Here is an 8,282-nt window from a genome sequence, read left to right as displayed (position 1 = left end):
TTTAATTCTCTATAATCCACACATATCCGCCATTTACCATTTTTCTTATGGACCATTACTAATGGAGAAACCCATTGGCTATTTGAAATGGGGTAAATAAAACCTACGTCCAGTAATTTCTGAAGTTCTTCTTTCACAACATTTTTCAATGTAGGGTTCATCCTTCTTTGAGGCTGTCTCACGGGATGGAAATCTTCCTTACTATATATATGATGGGTACACAAACTAGAAGGAATCCCCTTCATGTCTGAGTAATCCCACGTGAAGGATTCTTTATGTTTTCGAAGGACATCTAAAAGTTGCTTCTTCTAGGATTCTGATAGGTCTAGATTAATGTTCAGGGTCTTTCCTGGTTCTAATTCCACTCGTATACTCCCATGGGGTGCAACTTCGGGTGGCTCCTCAATTCCTTCTATTGTTTCAATAGTTTCCTACATTTCATAGCTTAAGATGGATTCTAGGACTTGTTGATTTGTTTTTGAAATGGAGAATGGATCATCCATAAAGGAGGTGATTAAATCATCCTCTGATTACATTTTTAACTAGAGAGCCTGTCCAATAGTAAGGGCTGGTCTTAATTCCTCGGTTTCCAATTTAGGTTCCTTCCTAGATAAGATTTTATTGCTACCTGTTAGTTTTGCGAATGGGTTTGGTTCTGCAGGTGGGTATAACACTAGATTCTTAGTGTTGTTCCCATTTGAAATGACCATGTGCCCTGAATGGCACCCAATGTAAACATCTACAGTAGCCAACCATGGCCTACCTAAAATCAGGGGATTATAGCTGACTGAAGATTGCATGTGCAATACTAGGAATCTATGGGATAGTTCCATGAATCCACCGAAATTGTTACATCTTCTAACTTCCTGATAGGTTTTACTCTAGATCGATCTGCCAGTTCTAACATTGTAGGTGCGTGCTTCAAGTTATGAAGGCCTAATGTATACATAATTTTAGTGGCAATAACGTTGATGGCAACACCTAGATCTACTAGCACATTCAAAATTTCTATCCCATTAATTTTCACTGTCAGAATTGGGTTCCTAGATCTCCATACTTTACAGGCATTGACTTTCCCATCATAAAATCTGATAATTTTCCCGTGACATGAATAGTAAGGGGGTCTTTGGATTTCTTTGTAGGCTTCTTAGAACAGTATTCCCTAATAGTATTTTCATATATTGGTACATCCTTCATAGCTTGTAACAAGGGAATTTCGACAAGTAAGTTTTGTAATTCACCTAACAAGTCAAATTTAGCCTGAGGACTTGATTTACTCAAAGCCAATCTTTCTGGATAGGGTGGCTAAGTTTGGTGTTGTTTTTCAAGAGGTGCCTGATTTCTACCAATTTGTTTTGGTTCTTTGTTAATTAATTCTGATTCTATACCCTCACTATCAAGTTGTTCAATGATGACTAGTGGCAGTTGAGCATTTACTGTCCACCCTGATCGTAAATTCATTTCATACAATTCTACAGTGGGAATGCTATACGAGGGTAGGTTGAGAGTGTTGGTTTGATGAACTACTTTATTATTAGGATTTGGGTTAGGCTGGATGGGAAGCTGGGGACAGAGAAGTTGACTACTAGGAGGCATACTAGAAGGTATTTGGAGTTGTTGTTGTGGCATCGACTGAGGGATCTACCCAGGAGAAGATCCTTGCGAAGTTTGTTAGGCCCCTATACTACTAGTGTAACCCCTTATTGTTCCTTTTTTAGAAGCTTTGTCATACCATTAGAGTTGACTATCTTTCCTAGTTTCCCTGCAATACCCCTTAATTCAACTTCCTTTCCTTCCATAGAAAATTTCATGAAAAGTTCTTGAAAATTAAAAGCTATTGTACCCAAGGATTGTAGCCATTGGACTCCTAGTACAACATCAACACCTCCCATTGGAATGGAAAGCACTGGGTTAGTCAATACATATTCTGCGATCAATAGCTTGATATTATGGCACTTTCTAGAGAAATTTATTGTTCCTCCCTTTGCAACCATCACTCGACACTCTGGTGCTGGATATAAGAAGCAATTCAATTCTTTTGCTACGTTACAATAAATAAAATTGTGGGTACTTCCTGAATCAATTAACACTATTGTACTACTAGTGTAACCCCTTATTGTTATTAGTACAACCCACTTATTATATTGATGTACCCATGTAGTGCCCATATTGTTACTATTGTGCCCCATAGAATCCCACTATTGTTATTATTGTGCCCTTACATTATTATTGTTATGTCAGCTTTGATTATGTTATGACCCCTTAGACTCCTATATATAGAAAGGAGGTCTTTTCATTTGTATCATCCAAGAATTGTTCATTTGTGTAATGTAAAGGAGGTTGCCCCCTCGAAGAGGCTGAATTCTAAGGCGTTCAACTATATTTTCTATCTTTTTGTGAGCTGGTTTCATAACATTTGGTATTAGAGCTTTGAATTCTAGGGTTTTGCTACTCCAAACAGGTCATCGTGGAATTTTTGCTATAAATTTTTTCCTGTGACATTTCAAAAGCTAAAAACAAAACCCATTTGAGAATACATCGTGTTGAACCTCAGGTCTAAATTTCAGAGCTTTTGGCACTACATTTGCGGAGATATGATCTGAAGAAGTTGGTATTTTTGCAAACTCTTGAATTACATTCCAAACAAGTGACCTGGGGAAAATCGTCATAACTTTCTCTCTAAGCATCAGATTGAAAGTTTGTAAGCAGTTACAGAAAGAGGATCGATTGTAGTTTCTTGTATATATTTTTCAGAGCCAAAGGTCAAAATAGTGACTCGTGGCACGTCGTACAAGTTCGCTCTACTGAACTAGTCTATAATCAAGTCACTGTGGGAGATTTTGCATAACTCTTACTGGGAGAATCCAATTTGGATCAGATTGGTGGCATTGGAAAGAGGACACAGAGGGCTACTACAAATGACAATTTTAGAACTTAAAGATTGGAAAGTACAGAGTTGCAGTTGTTTCAAGATCGAGCTCCTAAAATCAAGAAAAATCAAGATGAGGAAGTTTGATGGCAAGGATCCGGTAAATTGGATACTTCAGATGGAGCAATATTTTGATCTACATGGTGTACCATTGTTACAAAAGGTATGTATTGCATCTTCATATTTAGAACCAGATCAATTTTTATGGTATGAAGGGCCTTGTTCTCTTAAACAACTTGTTACGTGGTCAATTTTCACGGAGGAAATGATAGCACATTATGAGGATACAAAGAGAAACACCTTCTTTAGAGCAACACCATGTGGAGCGATAAAAAGGTGTCTTTTAAACTACTAATTACCTCACATTAATTGTCAACCCAGGGACGACTTTTTATTTCAAGAGTGTACTCAGTCTGAGGCGACTATTTACTCAAGAGTAATGTTTAGTAGTACAGCGTTCAGAGAACACAAGAGTAGACGGATGCTAAACTATGACTAAATTACTTCAAAAGGATAAAATCACACAAGACAACTTATCAGTCAAGGGTGCGGAAGTGATAACCCATCCCTCTAGAAACTGATGGAAAGGAAATTAGAGCATGGACCATAGGTCTGGGAGCTAGGCAGCGTCTTGCTGAGGCTCACTACAGCCTTAGACCTTCTCTCACACCAAAGCAGCAAATGCAAGTAAATGAAACAGCAAAAAGTAAATGGAACAGCAAGTCTAAAATGGAACGGCCGTAAATGGAATAGCAAACTAGAATTAAAGGAATCTGAACAGCAAACTTTAACTAATGGAAATGAACAACAGCAAAGCCAAATTAATAGCAATCTTTACTCTAAGAATAAATCGAACAGCACAAGGAAATAGAACAGCATTGATTAATGATGGAATATGAAACAATGCTGGAAAGTCAAATATAAATACACACGGCACACCTTAATAGTAATCTGATATGGTAACCCAATTATCAGTCTTAGTTATAAAGAATACGACTGTATTTTGTAATGGAACAACAACGTTCATAGATTCAACAATCGCAAGGAAATATGATTTCTAAGATGAAAATAATACCAATGGTCAAATGTTACAACACAGGCACTCCATAATTGAATAGCAACGGTATCCTGTAAAAACCATTTATATGAGCACTTAAAGAAACAGCAATGCGTTGCAAAATCGATATGATATTTCTGTCTTAGAAAATGAGATTACGTGACAGAGCTGTGATGTAAAATAATATAACATACCAGATTACCAAATAAAATGGATAAGCAAACCATGCATAAAACGAAAGAATATAATATACAGTAGCAGCAGCAGCATACTCCACCAGAGGCTGGGCCCTTAGCCGCCAGCGGATGCTGCTGGGTTACTTCAGATGAACAGAATGGACAGCAACTCCCAAATCATGTATTTAATCAACAAACTGTGGAATCATTACAACAGCAAATGCTTGAGAATTACAGCATGCAACAATCCCTATCCTATCATGGATAATCCACCATCATTCTTCATCATTTTTCTATCATTCTTCCATCATTCCAATTCCTCCCCTCTCTGATCTTTGTTTTCATTTAAATAGAGAAAGATCAGAGAGCAGTTACAACATAGATAATTACAACATGATTTCTTTTACAATTTTGGGTTGATTCTAACCAGATGATCAACAAGAAAATATCTTTCCTTTCATCTCTCAACAAAAGCAAGACGAATTTGGGTTTGCAGCTAAAGTTTGGAGGACGGCCGCAACTGCAAATCTAAGAAAATCGTGCTCAAAGAACCCTACGTTTCTCTCTGTACAAGCCGAATTTGGGCAAACCGTTCTTTACCAAAAGTTAATTGGGCCCGTTCTAGACAAAACCCATGTTCCAGATTTCTCAAATTCGTCTTCATTTGCTCAGAATCTGAACCGCAAAACTGTCACTCCTTAAACCAGCGAATTTCTGAGTTGGCAGATTTAAAAATCAAATCTTCAATCTGGAAGTTACCTTGGAGGCTAAAAATGGTGAATAATGTTATAACCAACTTATTAGAACTATCATTGATAAAATAATGCATAATCATCAATTTATTAGAAATAAAGGAGAGTAAATAATATAAGAGCATAAATCATCATAAAATGGATTTATATAATAAATTATAATAAATGGCATGATGAAGAATGGTAGAAATGGGTGGAATAAACGTTCACAAGTGACAATAATAATGGCATATTAACGACCCAACACACCACAACAATTGGAAAGAGTAAAAGGGCTTTGTGACATAGTGGAAAGGAAAATTATGGAAACCAGGAAGCATACCCCTCACAACTATAAATATGGAAGTGTTGTTTCTCCTAGCCTTCCACAACCTAGAAGGGTTACACAACAACAATTGGAAGAAAAAAGAGAAAAAGGGCTTTGTTACAATTATGATAGCAAATGCACTAAAGGTCATAAGTGTGCTGAGAAGAAATTATTTTACATAGAATATGAAGAGGAGGAAGAAAAGGATCAAGAAACATCAAAAGAAGAGGATATACGCCAGGACCCCACCCCAGAGAAAGAAGAAATGAATCAGAACATATATTGTAAAGCATTGACAAGAATTACCACTCCTCAAACTCTCAAGATAGAAGGACATGTCAAGAAGAAAAAGGTGCAATATGTGAAAGATCACATCGATAAAGAAGAAATGAATCCAACCATATCTTGTAATTCATTGGTCGAAATTACCACTCCTCAAACTATCAAGATAGAAGGACATATCAAGAAGAAAAATGTTCAACAAGTGAAACATCACATCGAGCATCATGAAATGAATCCAACCATATCTTGTAAAGGATTGGAATAAATTACCACTCCTCAAACGCTAGAGATAGAAGGACATATCAAGAAGAAAAAGGTTCAAGCAGTGAAAGATCACATCAAGCATCAACAACAAGTTCTCCAAATTTTAAAGGATAACGCCACTTCAGTGCAAAATGAAATGAAACAACAGGTAGATCAACATTGTAGTAAAAAATGCTTTGATGTGGGTGATTGGGGATTTTTACTGCTACATCTCAAGCAAGCTATTTATGAGAAGGAAATGTTGGCAATACTACATGCACTTAAAAAATGGCGACCTTACTAAATGGGAAGACTCTTCAAGGTAAAAAAGGATCATGATAGTCTTAAATACTTTTCAGAACAACTATTATCTTTAGAAGAACAGAAAAAATGTGTCACAAATATGTTGGGTTGTGACTTTGACATCATCTATAGAGAATGGAAGCAAAAATATGTTGCAGATGCACTCTCAAGAAAGGATGAGGATGTGGAAGCATTGTTTTGTGCTAATTCTATTATCCAACCAGATAGGATAAATGAAGTAAGGGATGAATGGAAGAAGGACAAAGAAGTATGGCCACTTATTCAAAAGTTGCAAAAGATCCCAATTCAAACAATATTGCTAGAAATTGAAGAGGAAGGAAAAATCATATTAGCACCTGGAGAAGTCACAGAAACAAGAACCCAAAAGCTACAAAATCGATCAATTTCAGAATATCTCATCAAGTGGAAGAACTTGCCCGCTGAAGATTCCAAATGGGAGGACAAGAATTTTATACAGAAGCATCAATAACTACTCAAGCGTTGAGGACAACACTTTTTGAAGGAGAGGGGCATGTTAGGCCCCTATACTACTAGTGTAACCCCTTAGTACAACCCACTTATTATATTGATGTACCCATGTAGTGCCCATATTGTTACTATTGTGCCCCATAGAGGCCCACTATTGTTATTATTGTGCCCTTACATTATTATTGTTATGTCAACTCCGATTATGTTATGACCCCTTAGAATCCTATATATAGAAAGGAGGTCTTTTCATTTGTATCATCCAAGAATTGTTCATTTGTGTAATGTAAAGGAGTTTTCCCCCTCGAAGAGGCTGAATTCTAAGGCGTTCAACTATCTTTTCTATCTTCTTGTGAGCTAGTTTCATAACAAAGTTGGATCCCATGGGGAGCTCGAACTGGCTTGAGGGCTCCACTACTGCCAAGGTGGAAATTGGTATTGTGGCCACATGGGTGGATAGGGTATGGACTAAGGATTCATATTGAAATTACTAAAATATTGAGATGGGTCTGAGTACATACCTTGATTTCCAATTGGTGGTCGAGGCTACCATGGCTTTTTAGACCCCACGAGGTACAATTGCTCCATGTCTTCTCCTGTCCCTTGAAACAATGCTTTCAAGCCTAGCAAGGAGGGGCATGAGCTTGTTGCATGATTTAATTCACAGATTGTGCATTCCTCTATTGAGTTCAATGGGTATTCCTTCTTTAGATGCTTCTTTCTACACTTTGGGAAAAATATTGCCATGGTCCTGTCCAGTTCCAGTAACTTATGTTTCACTTGTAGCATGTCCATCTGTGCTAACAGAGTACTTAGGATATCCGTTCTCAAGTTTTCCAGTAGGTTTCCAATTTCTACCTTCGTAACACCTCTGCCAGATACCCTTGCTGAGCGAATCCCTTTTCTGTTTCTTGCGAGCCCTCTCGAGCACTAGATGCATAGTTCGAAGATGACCTCGAAGGTTTCCTTTGATATATCTCCCTTCCTACGATGTTCAACAATTCCAAAGAGTCCTCATGAAAATCATGGTGGAGAATAATTTTTAAAATATCCTTATCTAGGTCGGAGTGACCTGACCTCTGTAATGTGTACTTAAAGCATTACACAGAGTCTTGCAAGCTCTCATATTCTTTTTGTGTGAACTTAAAATGTTCCTCTTTGATGTTCCGGGATTTACAGTAATCCTGGTATTTTTCCAAAAAATTTGTTCGCATCTCATCCCATGTGGAAATAGAACTTCCTCCAATGCCCATAAACCATTGCAGAGCTATCCCTTTTAGCATAGCAGGGAAAATTTTTAACTTCTAGGCATTTGTCATGTAGTCATACCCCTGGCACACTATGTCATACTTGAACAGAAACATGTCGAGGTCTTCTGAAATAAGCCCATGAAATCTTGGTAAGGCTGTTAATGGAATGGGCTTCGTGGGTGTGCCAGCTCCTAGATCCCCGATCGGAAAGTCAATAGCGGAGGTTGTAGGAGCCATAAATATCTTCCAATAACCGCTGGGTCTTTCAACACGCTTTGCGGAAAATGACCAAGGGTTCCTTACCACTCGAGCTCGAGTTGCCTTGATAGCACTTACCCGGTCCCTTGGTGATGTGAGTTCCCCTACGTTTCTTTCTCCTGCATCCTGATGACTTGATCCCTTGGTTACAACCTCCTTTCCTTTCTTGGAGTGACCCGACTCTATCAATGTTCTGCTTGCAACCTCTTCCCCTTCTATTACCAGTGTAGGGTTCCCCT

The sequence above is a fragment of the Pinus tabuliformis genome, chromosome 6 (assembly GCF_031772625.1).
Source record: "Pinus tabuliformis cultivar Carrire ecotype Pingquan chromosome 6, CPIR1, whole genome shotgun sequence".
Taxonomy (NCBI): Eukaryota; Viridiplantae; Streptophyta; class Pinopsida; order Pinales; family Pinaceae; genus Pinus; species Pinus tabuliformis.
Note: the sequence above shows the minus strand (reverse complement) of the source record.